The sequence below is a fragment of the Hemiscyllium ocellatum genome, chromosome 16 (assembly GCF_020745735.1).
Source record: "Hemiscyllium ocellatum isolate sHemOce1 chromosome 16, sHemOce1.pat.X.cur, whole genome shotgun sequence".
NCBI lineage: Eukaryota > Metazoa > Chordata > Chondrichthyes > Orectolobiformes > Hemiscylliidae > Hemiscyllium > Hemiscyllium ocellatum.
In genome coordinates this window covers 15,534,069-15,549,814 of record NC_083416.1, presented here as the reverse complement: position 1 = coordinate 15,549,814, position 15,746 = coordinate 15,534,069, and positions in this window count along the sequence as shown.

Here is a 15,746-nt window from a genome sequence, read left to right as displayed (position 1 = left end):
GAATTGGGTGTGGAATCAGGTGCAGAATGGGAGTGGGGAATCTGGATGAGGAATCAGGGTGGGGATTCTTGGTGGGGAATCTGTCCGGAGAATTCAGTGGGAAATCGGGTGGGGAATTGGGTGGGGAATCGTGATGGGGTTTTGGGATGGAGAATCTGGCCGGAGAATCGGGTGGGGAATCTGGCCAGGGATTGGATGAGGAATCAGGGTGGGGAATCAGGGCAAGGAATCGGTGTGGGGAATCAGGATAGGGAATCTAGCCGGGGAATCGGGTGGGCAATTAGGGTTGGGATTCTAGCTGGGGAATCGGGTATGGGGGATCTGTGATGGGATTTAGGGTGGGAAATCTGGCCAGGGAATTGGGCTGGGAAATCTGCCTGGGGAATCTGGTTAGGGAATCGTGGTGAGAATTCAGAACAGGGAATCTGGCCGGGGAATCGGTCTGGGGAATCTGGCCGGGGATTCAGGAAGGGAATGGGGTGGGGAGTTGGGGTGGGGGATCGGGCCATAGAAACTGGTGGGGAATTGGGGTGAGGAATTGGGTTTGGGAAATGGGGGTGGGGAATCGGGATGTGGTTTTGGGGTGGGAAATCAGGATGCGGAATCGGGTGGGGAATTTGTTTGATGAATCGAGTGGGGAATCGGACGGGGAATTAAGGTGGGGAATTAAGGTGGGAATCGGGTGGTTTTTCAATCTCCCATCGCAGAGTGAGGACTCAGCCTGGAGAAAATCTGGTCAATTAAAAAGCAAACGACCGGTCGGTTACCATGGGAACCACGAAAGTGGAAAGGGGGGGGAGGCTGACACAAATTGTGCAGAACCAGTGACGGTTTGTCCTTCCTTAAATCAGTTCAGACAGATTCTCACTGTGTTTCCTCACCACCCCCTTCTCAGGAGGGCCATTTGAAAGGGACTGGTACATTCCTCCTCTTTGATCTTCCCCTTCTCCATTTATTTCTGGGAGAGGGCGGGCGGTCAGTTGGAATTGTGTGAACCAAGCCCTTCCCCCATGGGGGGCCAGAGCTCACTGCGGGTTGTTCAGTGGGCCTGAGGAGTGCGGACCTGTTTGTGGTATATTTCACACACACACACACACACACACACACACACACACACACACACACACACACACACACACACACACACAATAAACAGGAATCTGCTGGAAGCAATATGTAGGCTGATGGCACCCACACCCTTGAGTCTGAAATGGAGAGGTCCCTGAGCTTGCCCAGGGTGAGCGGTTTCACTCTCAGGATTGATGTTGCACCATGTGTTGACGCAAGGTCTTGGTGGAAATGTTGCCAGCTGACAACCCATTGAATGCTTTTCCTGACTGCTTCAGGACATCATATTGAGATTAGTGAGGCCGCATTTAGAGCACGGAATTCAATCCTGGTTGCTCTGCTATAGGAAGGATACTATTTAATGGGAAAAGGTGCAGAAAAGTATTGCAAGCATGTTGTGGGGACTGGAGGGTTTGAGTTTTAAGGAGATGTTGAATAGGCTGGGGCTTTTTTCACTGGATGTGACTTAATAGAGGTTTATAAAATCATGGGGGGCATGGAGAGGATAAATAGAAAGGATCTTTTCCCAAGGGTAGGTGAGTTCAAAATTAGAGGGATAGGTTTAAGGTGAGAGGGGAAAGATTTAAGAGGAACCTGAGGGGCAGCTTTTTCATACAGAGGGTGGTTCCCGTATGGCATGAGCTGCCAGAGGAAGTGGCAGTTGTAGGTACAATTATAACATTTAAAAAGACATTTGGACAGGTCAATGATTGGGAAAGGTTTAGAGGGATATTGGCCAAGTGGGACTAATTCAGTTTGGAAAACTTGGTCAGCATGGGTGAGTTGGACCGAAGGGTCTGTTTCTGTGCTGCACGACACAATGGGAAGTGCAAAAGACAAGGCTGAAGAATTCACAGCAATCTTCAGCCAAGAGTATCAAACTGATGAAGCATCTCAGCCTCCTCCAGTGGTCCCCAGCATCGCAGAGACCAGTCTTCATCCAAATTGATTCACTCCCCGTGATATCAAGAAATGGTTGGAGACACTGGATACTGCAAAGACTATGGGCCCTGACAACATTCCAGCAATAGTGCCAAAGGCTTGTGCTCCAGACCTTGCTGCTCCCATAGCCAAGCTGTTCCAGAACATTTACAACACCGGCATCTGCCCAACAATGTGGGAAATTGCTCAGTTATGTCCTGTACTCAAAAGGTAGGACAAATCCAAGTCAGCCAATTGCTGCCCAATCAGTCTACAACTGATCGTCATCATAATGATGGAAGGTGTCATCTCAACTCTTCTCTTCATTACAGCTTTGTTTCAAATATGGATGAACAGCTGTATTCCCCAGCATTGGGTAGACACTGGCATCTCCCAACAGCAATCCTAAAGCTGGAGAATGATCAAATATTAAAATATTTAAATAGACTCTCACCTCTGCTGGAGACAATCAGTTGCTCAGTGACATGCACCCCTCCTTTCCCACTCACTGCTACCTCACTAGTCAAACACTGTGGGAATTCATGCTACATTCCCCCCCATCCAGGGAAGAGAGCGCGAAGGGAGGCAGTTAGCTTGAGTGGGAGAGGATGGGATGGGGACCTGATGAAGAGCTTATGCTTGAACGTTGAATCTCCTGCCCCTTGGATCCTGGACGATTAGATTCAGGTTTGCGAAGTTTTACATTGAGTAGCTTTCTGCTAAACAGCCCTGCCTGTGATCATGGAGTTAGAATCTTTCACAGGGTTCTGGTGTGTGAGAGTTCCATCCATTGCAGTTGGTTAGAAACAGAGAGAATTGATCTATTCAAATGAACGTTAAATTGGTCGCTTTTATAAAGTAATATTTTGGATCTCGTTTGAGACCGGAGACAGGATTGAAAGTTTGTGACAAGGAGAGGGGTGGTCAGTGACTAACTGAGAAACCAAACGGAGCCCCCACACAACCCTGTATTGAGTAGCCCAAGAATGGCCTCCCACTGTCTAATGGAAACGCTGCCTGCAAGGGCTCCCAGCCAATCAAAGACTGTACTAGCAGCACCGCTGGGATCGTGCTGTTGCTTTTGCATTGGGGCCTCCACTGATGATAAAGGATGGAGACCTGGAGAGGGATGAGTGTGGGCAGGATGGGGTTGGCATTAGCGAGGGTAAAGAAGGTTATTGAAAGGGCAAAGTATTGTCTTGCCATGGCGATCTCCCCCCAAACCTGTTTCCAATGCTACATCCTTTGATTGACACAAAGTAAGTATGAAGGAACCCTATGAGCAGCCACAGATAAAACTGACCAATGTATCACAGGTAGATGCCCATTGGCTGCTAGCTAAGTAGGATCAGTGGTGGGTTGATGCCTTTTCATAGTGGGGAGGGAAAAAGGACTGCCATTCACCCTCCTCACATGGAACTTGAGCAGCATGCAATGATAAGACAGCAAGGTCCCTCGGAGAAAGTGAGGACTGCAGATGCTGGAGATCAGAGTCAAGAAGTGTGGCACTGGAAAAGCACAGCAGGCAGGAGATTCGATGTTTCGAGCATAAGTCTTCATCGGGTACCCATCCCACCCTCTCCCACTCAGGCTGACAGCCTCCCTTCGATCTCTCTTCCCTGGATGGGAGGATGTGGCACGAATTCCCACAGTGATGCAATTCAATGTCTGGGAGGAACAAGTAACTTTTATCCAATTATAGAATCCTATGTTCAGAAGACGCCCTTCAGCCCATTGAATCTGTACTGCTGAAAATGCACTACCATCTCCACTAGTCCAGCAGCGTTGAATATTATGGCATTTCAGGTGCTCATCTAAGTTCTTTTATGAGATTTCCTGCCTCAACCACACTCTCAGGCAGTACATTCCAGACTCCACTACCCTCTGGTGAAAAGCTTTTCCTTAAATCCTAAGCATCCTGCCATGCACTTTACAATGATGCGGGAAAAGCACAGCCGGTCAGGCAGCATCCGAGGGACAGGAGAGTCGACGTTTCGAATATAAGCCCTTCACCAGGAATGTCAACATTCTACATCAACGTTCCTGATGAAGAGCTTATGCTCGAAACGTCGACTCTCCTGCTCCTCGGATGCTGCCTGACCTGCTGTGCTTTTCCAGCACCACACTCTTGACTCTGCTCTCCAGCATCTGCAGTCATCACTTTCTCCTGCTTTACAATGATGTCATTCGTTATTGAGCCTCCAACTAAGGGGTAAAGCCATTTTCTGTTCATCCTGCCCATCCCCCTCATAATCCTATACACCTCTGTCAGGTCTTCAACCATCTCAGCTCCAAAGAAGACCACCTGAGCCTCTCTCTTTAGCGGTGAACTCTTTCCAAAAGCTCCCCTTCACTGGAGTTTCCCTCTCTCACTGCCTTGTGCCTTATCTAAAAGATATCGGTTGCTGTAGTTAGTCAGAGTGTGCGCTGTTTATCCTGTAATGGGCATGATGCTTGAAGATGAAGTAGAAGGATTTGGGTCTCTTTCCATTCAACAACCCCCACACTGTCACCCTGGAATTCCCATCATGTCTGAACCATGGTCTCACAGCTCAATGTCTTGGCAGCCTGCTCCTGCGACTATCAGAATGACATAGTGAGGTTTAGCCTGTATGTGGTGATGGTGCTTCAGCAGATTCATATCCTCAAGTGAAGGCCATCCTAATGATGCTCTCTGATCTACGAGTGAGTGATGGAGAGGTGAGGGATATACAGGGGGAATCAGTTTCAGGATCGCTGCAGTCAGCGCTGGCGTTGGATGGCACCGCACCCAATCCTGACTTCAGACTGACGGAGCTCCTTGTTATCAATCCACAGCACATTGCTGGTGCCACACCTCACAGCTGAGGGGGCTTCTCAGTGTGAACACAGCACCTGGGATCAACCCAGACTGTGCTGCTCATTTCTGATAATAAGGTCATAGCTTGGGCCGGCAGGAGTCTGGAAGAACAAGCCAGGCAATATCAGGACTGGGGGGGGTGGGTGTGTGGGGGGGGGGAGCTGCAGTTAAAGGGGGTGGCGGGACAGGATGGTGGAGTGGCGATAAATGAAGACAGGCAGAGGGTGCAACCTGGGTTGGTCAATGGGAGTTGGTGGCTGGGGGCAGTGGGAGGGAGGGGCTGGGCACACACAAAGGTCAAACAAGACATTGTCAACATCTGTTCACTGACCATAAGACTATCTGTTACATTCCACAGGACTTGATCAGCTCGGTCAGTTGTGGTGTTACTGAGCCACTTTTGATGGTGGACTTTGAAATCCCCCACTCAGGGTACGTTCTATGCCTTTGTCACTCTCAGTGTATCCTCCAGATGGTGTGTGCAACATGGAGGAGTATTGATTCATCAGCCAAGGGGGAGACAGCTCATGTTTGACCTGATTCCATAAGATTCCCTGAGGTGTGGAGTTCTCAGCGAAAACAACAGAGGTATAGCAACCCTCCCACCTTCACTCTGGCACCTCTGGTGATGGCGAGACCCATTGAACATTCCACTGAAACAAGCGAGAGCAAAACAAAGCAGGGCAGGACTTCTACACTTAATGGTAAAGGTCCTGGGGAGTGTTGCTGAACAAAGAGACCTTGGAGTGCAGGTTCATAGCTCCTTGAAAGTAGAATCACAGGTTGACAGGTTAGTGAGGAAGGTGTTTGGCACACTTGCCTTTATTTGTCAGAGTTAAACATTACACAACACCAGGTTTATTTGGAAGCACTAGCTTTCCGAGCACTGCTCCTTCATCAGGTGGTTGGTCAAAGCATTGAGTATAGGAGTTGGGAGGTCATGTTGTGGCTGTACAGGTCATGGGTTAGACCATGTTTGGAATACTGCGTTCAATTCTGGTCTCCCTCCTGTAGAAAGGTTGTCGTGGAATTTGAAAGATCTTCCTCCTATAGGAAAGCTGTTGCGAAACGTGAAAGGGTTCAGAAAATATTTATAAGGGTGTAGCCAGGATTGGAGATTTGAGCTATAGGGAGAGGCTGAATAGACTGGAACTATTTTCACTGGAGTTTCGGAGGCTGAGGCATGACCTCATAGAAATTTATAAAATCATGAGGGGTATGGATAGGGTAATTAGACAAGAGTAGTGGAGCACAAAACTAGAGGGCATAGGTTTACGGTAAAAGGGAAAAGATTTAAGAGGGACCTAAGGGGCAACATTTTCTCATAGGGAGTAATGCACGGAATGAGCTGCCAGAGGAAATGGAGGCTGATACAATTACAATATTTAAAAGGCATCCTGATGGGTATGTGAGTAGGAAGCATTTGGAGGAATATGGGCCAAATGCTGGCAAATGGGACTAGATTAATTTAGGATATCTGGTCAGCAAGGATGAGTTTTAACAAAGGACCTGTTTCTGTGCTGCACAGCTCTAGAACTCTAATTGCCAAGATCTCTAGCTTTTGAGGAATAAAACACCTTGGGTTCTGGGTTCCGCCTTAGGAAGATGCTCTTGCCCTCAGAATCACAAACATTCCCATCTCACTCCATAGACTTGATAAAAAATCACTGTACTGAGGAAAGGCTGCACTGTCAGAGGTGGTTTTCTTTTTGTTGAGATGTGAAATTAATGCCTCACCTTGATCTCTCAGGTAAATATAAAAGATCCCATTGAATTGATTGGAGGAAGAGATCTCCCTGGTGTGTTGGTCAACATTTCTAAATCAACATTGGTAACTACTCATGGTCCATGAAGGACTATAGCATCTGTGTCCATTGAGAGAGACAAAGTAGTTATATGCAGTTGAACATAAGCATGAAGCAAGACAGGCCTTTGATGAACTAGCACTGTCAGAATGGGTATTGGTCGCACTCTGGATCAGTGGTGCTGGAAGAGCACAGCAGATCAGGCAGCATTCAAGGAGCAGCGAAATCGACATTTCGGGCAAAAGCCCTTCATCAGGAATAAAGGCAGAGAGACTGAAGCGTGGAGAGATGAGCTAGAGGTGGGTGGGGGTGGGGAGAAAGTAGCATAGAGTACAATCTGTCAGTGTCCTCATAGATCACACTCCAGGCACTTAACAAACAGCCCACCCTCAGGCAACAGCACTAAGACAGTTCGAGTCAGGGTCGTATTTGTTGATACTGGGAGCATGCTGTGCACATAGTGGCTGCCGAGTTCCTGACTTTGCAAGAATGGGATCTACCTCAGTGGCCATTCCACACTTTGGGATTTCCGACACTTATGAAAAGTAGTGTCATCAGTGCAATTCCTTTCTGTGTATTGTTCAGGAAACCTTACTGAGAATACACACCAGCCCCCTCCCCCAGCCCTCAGAACCCGAGGCTGTGTATCCGGCCCGAGCTTCAGTTTCAGTCAACACATACAGTAGGTAATGTTGAGCAGTGTCTGGACAAGGCAATCCTCTGGAAACAGACTGCGGTTTAGGCATCTCCTCAAAGAGCCTGCAACACATTCCAGGTTGAAAATGAAGCCCAACTCATCAGCTCCCTCATATTATTCCAGTCTATTTTTACACAGCAGAGAAAGACCAAATGACCACACTTTCCACAAAGTACCACAAGCTGTTTCTGCACTCACAAGGCAGCACGTGTGTTGCTGACAACTGCACAGAATTGAAGAGCTTCTGACTATGTTACTGCTGGCCTTCTCCAGCTGATCACATTTAACTTTCTCTACCCTTATTAACATAATAAATACATTTCTTTCACAACCCCAGGCTGTCCCAGAGTGCACCATACCCGAATGAGTACTTTCTAAATTCTAGTCACCTGGATGTAGGTTTGCTTGCTGAGCTGGAAGGTTCATTTTCAGACATTTTGTCACCATACTCGGTCACATCATCAGTGAGCCTCCAGTGTGTTTAGGTTTCCTTGGGTTGGTGACATCATTTCCTGTGGTGATGTCATTTCCTGTTCTTTTTCTCAGGGAGTTGGTAAATGGGATCCAAGTCAATGTGTTTGTTGACTAGTCACCTTTGGAGGAAATACTGCAGTTGATCTGTGCACAGCAAGTTCCCAAATACAGCATTTTCTTGAACTGAGGCTGCTTGATGGTTTAATAATTGCTGACAAACCAGCAGGATTCTGCTGCTCCTCTTTGTCATGTTATTATTCAATTCCAAACATAACCCAAGAGGGCAGATAAGATCTCAGTCTGTAACCTGCATTGACGGTTTCTCTGACAGAGCTGCTCTCCTTCGGGAGAAAGTGAGGACTGCAGATGCTGGAGAGTCGGAGTTAAGAGTGTGGTGCTGGAAAAGCACAGCAGGTCAGGCAGCATCCGAGGAGCAGGAGAATTGAAGTTTCGGGCATAAGCCCTTCGTTAGGAATGGTGACTAGAGGAATAGAGCAGTAGACTAGAGTCGAGATCTAAAGGTGGGGCTTGAGCCCGTGACCGTGTCTGGGCACTGCTCCTGGGGGTTGGCCATTGGACCTTGATTGTGTAAAAAACTCTGAAGCACATCTCTCAAAGAAACTGCCCAACTACCACCCCCTGAAGTGGCATGAGATCAGAAACTGCTGGAGAAACTCGGCAGATCTGGCAACATCAATGGAGAGAAAAATAGTGATCTTCTTTCAGAAACTTGCCAGAAAGGAAGAGAAGAAGTTAGAATGTTGAATGAGCTGGAGAACGAAGTGGAACAGGGGAGCAGAACTGCTCGGAGTTAGTGATGCTGATGGAGAGAGACATGTCGAGGGTGTACATATGGCGACACATGGCACTGTGTGAGGGGTGCGGAGGGAGCCGCTGGCTGAGGACCAGTGTACATCACTGAGCTAACTATGATCCTGAGTGAATTCAAAACATGAAGGATGAACCTTCAATGGGATCCTGGGTTGGAGTCAGGTGCTGTCGCTCAGTGCTCTGCAGTGGCTGCCATTTTGAGGACAATGGGTTGCATTTTCCACAAGGAGGTGACTCAGCTGCAGGAGCAGGCCCCGTACACAGTTGGCACAGAATCCTGAGGCCCTGCTACTCCATATAACTGGCCTCCATTCAGCATTCCCACACAGTGGGCTGAGCTCTCTGCGTGCCCAAGCTATCAGAGACTTTGCATCTGCACCACTGATAGGAAGGTTTTCAGCAGACCTGAATAAGACTTCAGCTGTGATGCACCAAAATAAAATCCTCTCCTCATTATCATGGATCCCCCCCCCCACTTCAGCGGAACTTTTTTTTTATGCCATGATCCTCAATGCTCAAGTCTGATAAACTATGGCACCCACTATCCCAGCTATAGCATCCTCTCATCCTGAAGCCTGTCCATCATCTGCAAGGTACAAGTCAGCAGTGTGATGGAATATTCCCCATTTGCCTGGATGGGTGCAATTCATGCAGGTTTCTCTCCAAGTCACTCACTGACTTGGAAGTATGTTGCTGTTCCTTCAGAGATTTTGACCCAGCGACAGTGAACGAAGAACAATACAGTTCCAAGCCAGGATGATAAGGAACTTGGAAGGGAACTGGCAGGTCGTGGTGATCCCGTGTACCTGCTCCCTGCATCCTTCTAGATGGAAGTGGTCATCTGTTTGGAAGGTAATATCTTAAGATATTTGGTGAATTTCTGCAGTATGTCTTGTCCTTAGTACACACTGCTGCTACTGAGTGTCAGTGGTGGAGAGAGGATGTTTGTGGATGTGGTGCCTATCAAGAGGGCTGCTTTGTCCTAGATGATGTCAAGCTTCTTGAGTTTTGTTGGAGCTGCACTCATCCATTGTGGAGTCAGGTGAGTTATTTACTGCAGTATTCCTAGCCTCTGACCTGTTCCTGTAGCCACTGTGTTTATGTGGTGAGTCTAATTGAGTTTGTGGTCAATGATAATCACCAGGATATTGGTAGTGATGGTGACAGCATTGAGTGTCAAGAGGTGGTGGTTAGATTATCTCCTATTGGTGATGGAAATAGACTGGCATTTGTGTGGCACAAATATTACTTGCCATTTGTCAGCCCAATCCTGGATACTGACCAGGTGTTGTTGCATTTGAACATGGACTGCTTATGTGTCTGAACATTGTGCACTCTTTGGCATACATTCCCACTTCTGACCTTATGATGGAGGGCAGGTCATTGATGAAGCAGCTGAAGATGGTTGGACCTAGGACACTACCCTGAGGAACTCCTGCAGAGATATCCTGGAGCTGAGATGACTGACCTCCAACAACCACAACCATCTTCCTACGTATTGGGTATAATTCCAACCAGTGGAGAATTTGCCCCCAAGACGCACTGATTCCAGTTTTGCTAGGGCTCCGTGATGCCACACTTGGTCGAATGCAGCCTTGATATTAAGGGCTGTCACTCTCACCTCACTTCTGGAATTCAACTCTTCTGACCATTCTTGAACCAAGGCTGTAGTGAGGTCAGGAGCTGAGTGGCCCTGGCAGAATCTAAATTGATATGTTAGGCTCTTCCATCATTGTGAACGGAACTATTTGTGGAGTCTCTTCCTCCAGTGAGTTGTTTAATTGTCCGCCACCATCATGACAGGAAGTGGCAGGACTGCAGAGTTTAGGTCTGATCTATTAGTTATGTGATTGCTTAGTTCTGTTCTTTCACTTGCTGCTGATGTTGTTTGGTGTGAAAATAGTCCTGTTTGGTAGCTACACCAGTTGTGCCTGGTAGTTCTCCTGGCATGACTTCCTGCACTCTCCATTGAACCAGGAGATGATCCCCTCGCTTGATTAAGAAGGCAATATACTGGACCGTGAAAGTTGCAGATTGTGCTGCTGTTAGTCTTTTCCAGCATCTAGGTCAATGCTGGGTGCTTTATCTGGTTTCACTTCTTCGTTGAGAATTTGTAGCCAATTGTTTCGATGGAGTGACTTGCTGGACCATTTCAGAGGGAGTTGCGATGAGTCTGGAATCACGTGTAGGCCAGGTCAGGTGAGAATGGCTGATTTCCCTCCCTGAAAGGCATTAGTGAACCAGATGGGATCTTGCTGACAATTGGTAATGGTTTCATGTTCATCAGTAGATTCTTAATTGAAGAGTTTTACAAATTTAAAATTCCATCATCTGCCATGGTGAGATTCAAACCTGGATCCCCAACACTTCAGCTGAGTTTCTGGATTAATTGTCTCGCAACAATGCCACAAAGGTCTTTCCCTCTCCATATAAATCACAGACGTCTCCTGCTTCCAAAAACAATCAGCAAAAGGCAAGAGCCGAATTTTTATGAATGTTACAGAAGAAAACTTTATAGCAAGGTTCAACAAAAAACATTCCACAGTCAAAGCATCTCATACCTGGTAAGAGATGTGTTCTAGCAGGAGAGTGAGGAGCTCCGTGGAAAGGAAGAATTTTGTCACAATAAAGCAAACTGCATCACGCGGTAATGTTCTATAGGAGCAGTCCTGAGTTGCAGTTGAGCTGGATACTCAAAGAAACTATTGGAGATAAAATTGACATCCTCAGAGAACAAAGGGATACTCTCGAAAACAGTAATACAGAGCAAGAACTGCTGCAACAGGGAGCAGGCCGCATGAGGCACGGGCTACAGCGAGAGAAATCACAATCTGCAAAAGCAATCTGACCAGCCCCCACCCCCCAGGCCACAGATCCAGAGCCTTCATGAAGTTAGAACTAAAGAGATAAAGAGGCAGATTTGAAGCAGCCCTGGGTTAGTGGAAGGAGAATGGTTGGAGATTCTATGAAGGCATTGTAAGGTGGGAGATCCATGTTTAGAAATAAGGTCACAAAAATCAGAAAAGCGGAAAGTGAAGTCATGGAATAGGTAGGAATAATCTATTTGAGCCACAAAAGGTGGGAAAGCTCCAATTTAACCAGGAGAAGGCTGCAAAACATGGTAAAAAAAACTTTCAGTTGCCACTCACAGCAACAGAACTGCTGATGCTGCAAAATAAAAGCCTTTTTTTGTAAAGAAAATAAATAGTCACATTGGAAGACATGGCAGCAGCAAAAATAATGCTAGGAACATTTAGTTTTAGAGATCGACAATTAGAACATTGAATTGAACATCTTGGGAAAACATTTTTCTTATACAGAATAGTTTCCTAACTGGACACTAAATCAGGAGCTCAACAAGTTAACATATTCATATATGTTGTTGTGGTTCTGTTCACCGAGCTGGGAATTTGCGTTGCAGACGTTTCGCCCCCTGTCTAGGTGACATCCTCAGTGCTTGGGAGCCTCCTGTGAAGTGGTCCTGTGATGTTTCCTCCGGCATTTATGGTGGTTTGTCTCTGCCGCTTCCGGTTGTCAGTTCCAGCTGTCCGTTGCAGTGGTCGGTATACTGGGTCCAGGTCGATGTGTTTGTTAGTAGAATCTGTGGATCTGTAATGCAAAGATTAGAACAAACAGTCTTACCGCAAATTCAACCCAAATTCTGGGTCAGATATGTGGATGACACCTTTGTAATCATTAAAAACACAGAAATAGAGAACACACACCGGATCATCAACGCCACAGGAATCAGATTCACTAGAGAGGAAGAAAAGGACAACCAACTCCCATTCCTAGACGTGATAGTACAGAGAACACAGAACGGAGATTTCACCACAAAGGTATACAGGAAAACCACATACACAGAAAGAGGAATCCTTAGTTATATTGGTTAAAGAAATTTGTTTCACATTGTTAATGAGATGGAAACCTGTGACAACATTGGGTTTGAAAGAAATGTTCTGTGATTGGGAATAAAGAGTTCATATTGCAAGAATCTGTATATTTGTGGGGAAAGATATCCAATTAGATAGCCAATGGGCTGTTCACCCTATTTGAGTTAACGAGCAAAATTATACCTGAAATAACTCAGAGTACAACACAGTTTGGTGAATAAATAGTTACATCAAATTCAAGTCTGTTGTCAATGCTGAGATGACTTGGCAGAGGCCAGTTCCAACAGAATATGTAACCTCTTTATCTTCCCAGGAATAAATCTTGTAACAGTGACAGACGTCATGCCAACAGACTCAATCCTGAAACAGCAGAACTGATGATTAGAGTACGTCACAATTCAATCGCTGAGAGTGAATAAGAATGTCCAAACCAATCAACAAAAATTAAGAAGTCTACTCATTGGGCAAATTGAAAATAAACTTCATCTGACTCTGATTGAAGGGGCAGTGCATACAACTGCAAGGAGCCTGCCACTGAGAGAGGACAATCTCCAATGATTCAAGATTCTGCAAAGACACAATCACCTGTTTCAGCAGGAAGGTGCACTCTGCATGGGAAATCCAAGAGATTAAATGTACTCCACTCCAAAGGGACCTACAAACCTCAGGCTGTCAGAAAGGGAATCAAAGTCAATGGTCTTCCATGCAGAAGGTTACTAATCTCCCAAGCCCAAACAAAACCAGATTGCCTGAATTTGTCAAAGTTCAAAATCACCCAACACCAGGTTATAGTCCAACAGGTTTAATTGGAAATACCAGCTTTCAGAGTGCTGCTCCTTTGTCAGGTAGCTGGTGGAGCAGGATCATAGAACACAGAACTTAAAGCAAAAGATTATAGTGTCATGCAACTGATGTGATATAGTGAACAAACCTAGATTACTGTTAAATCTTTCAGTTTTAGCATGGGCTGCAGGTTTTGATTCATTAATATGTAAATCCTGGAACTTCTTTCAAGTCACATTCCCGAGATAACTTGAGGTTTTATAAAGAAAGGTTTTATAAAGACATCTCAACTCAACCAATGCATTAAAGGTGTGAGGTTAGAGTCTGTGACTTGAAAGAAGTTCTGGATTTACATATAAATTAAGCCTGCAACCCATTCTAAAAGATGAAAGACTTAACAGCAATCTAGATTTGTTCAATATATCGCATCAGTTGTATGACGCTGTGAATTTTTGTGACAAATTCTGTGTGCTATGATCATATCCAACTAGCTACCTGATGAAGGAGCAACACTCCGAAAGCTAGTGCTTCCAAATAAACCTAAAAATCACACTACACCAGGTTATAGTCCAACAGGTTTAATTGGAAGCACACTAGCTTTCAGAGCATCGCTCCTTCATCAGGTGATAGTAGAGGGCTCCACTATCACCTGATGAAGGAGCATCGCTCCGAAAGCTAGTGTGCTTCCAATTAAACCTGTTGGACTCTACCCTGGTGTTGTGAGATTTTTAACTTTGTACACCCCAGTCCAACACCGGATCATGAATTGGTAATGTGAGGGACTTGGGGACAGATGGAGTGGTGGTAAATGTGATAATTACAGATGTAAATATTTCATTTTATGGCTTGGGCAGTGATATTATATGAAGGTGAAAGGACTGAAAGGGTTAATGTAAAGAGTGCCTTAAGTACCATCTATTATGACAATGTCATATAGACTTGTGAACAAAACAGCTTCGGTGTAAAACCTAATATCCAGGCCCCCTTCACAGTGTCTAGCATATCAAGGTAACGTGCAATAAAACTACTACTTGTTCAATACAAGAACCTCTTCTGGTCAAAGTAGAAAATGGTTTTCCTTGACCACACTCAAGCCAGTGGAATCCACTGAACCCTACATTTCAAGAGGATGGTGGCTGCAAAGCAGAACTGGGTTTAGCTGCACATACAACAGGAAACTCAATTTCAAAAAGACAATGAGGATTGGGCAATTAATGCTGACCCAGCCAGCAACAACCACATTCTGGATGTGAGTAAATAAACAAGACGTATGCACATTTACACGCACACACAATCATGTTGAGGGTCTTTCGCCGTTACTTCCCCTCGTTAGTACAGCCGAGACAGAAGTTACAGGTCCCCTGATTATCATCCTGAGAGCAGCTCAGTAGAAGCTGAACTTGGGATGTTACGGTCTGTGCTGGACATATGTACTCACTGTATCACAGAGTTTCTGTGCCCCATGTAAATCCCTGAAGAAATTCAGTCAAAGTCACCTGAGGAAAGAGAAACCAAAGGTATTGCTGGGGAACTGTTTTACACTTGCCCTGAACAGACTTGTTTTCAGGACTCTGATCAAACGAAGTTTGCGGGTTTATATTTACGTATCTCTGCAGGATTTTGTTTGCTGAAATAACTGACAAAGTCTTTTAATTTCTAGCAACACCCCCCCCATCCAAAAAAAACTCTGATCTTTTTCGTTGGCTACTTATAGAGTTGATGCAATGTAATTTTCCCTGTAATGTTTACACTGTGTGGGTAATAGATCCAGGCTTGGTGGTTAACAGGCCAGAATTCTTCTGTGTCTGCCTTTTCAAAGACTGTTTCTCAAAAATGCTAATATTTTATTTTGACTGTTCCTTGAGGCTGGAATTCTCAGAAATATGAACTTGATATTTGCCTTGCTCTGATGTGTCACCTTCTTGAATTTGGTTTATGTTTTGTGTGAAATAGGAGGCTTTTTTTTATATACGGGAGAATGGGTATAAATGTGAATGCAGACGCACAATCAAGATATAACGAGGAAGTGGCCAATCCCAGATATGGAGAGTTAGGGTGCAGGGCAGCCTGAGTACAGGACTGAAGTGTAGGCAGCGCAAACCTAGAATCTTTTACTCCTCTGGCATTATGCAAAGGGCTTATCATTTCAATTCTCCTATATCCACCCCTCAATCAACAGTGTCAAAGAAAACAAGCCAACTGGTCCATCAGTTCTTCGCCATCTAAGGGACCTTGCTTTCTGTAATACGACCCTGTAGTTGCCCGTGAAACAGAAGCCATTTTGCTGTGGAATCATTTGTAGTTTCTACAGTCTTTGAGGTCTTTCTTGGAAGTAAGGCGCTACGTAAATGTGAAGCTCTGTTTCAGACTGAGAACATTTAACAATTCGATTTGTGTTCAGTCGCAAACCCAGGAATTCAGCTCGAGCATGGGCT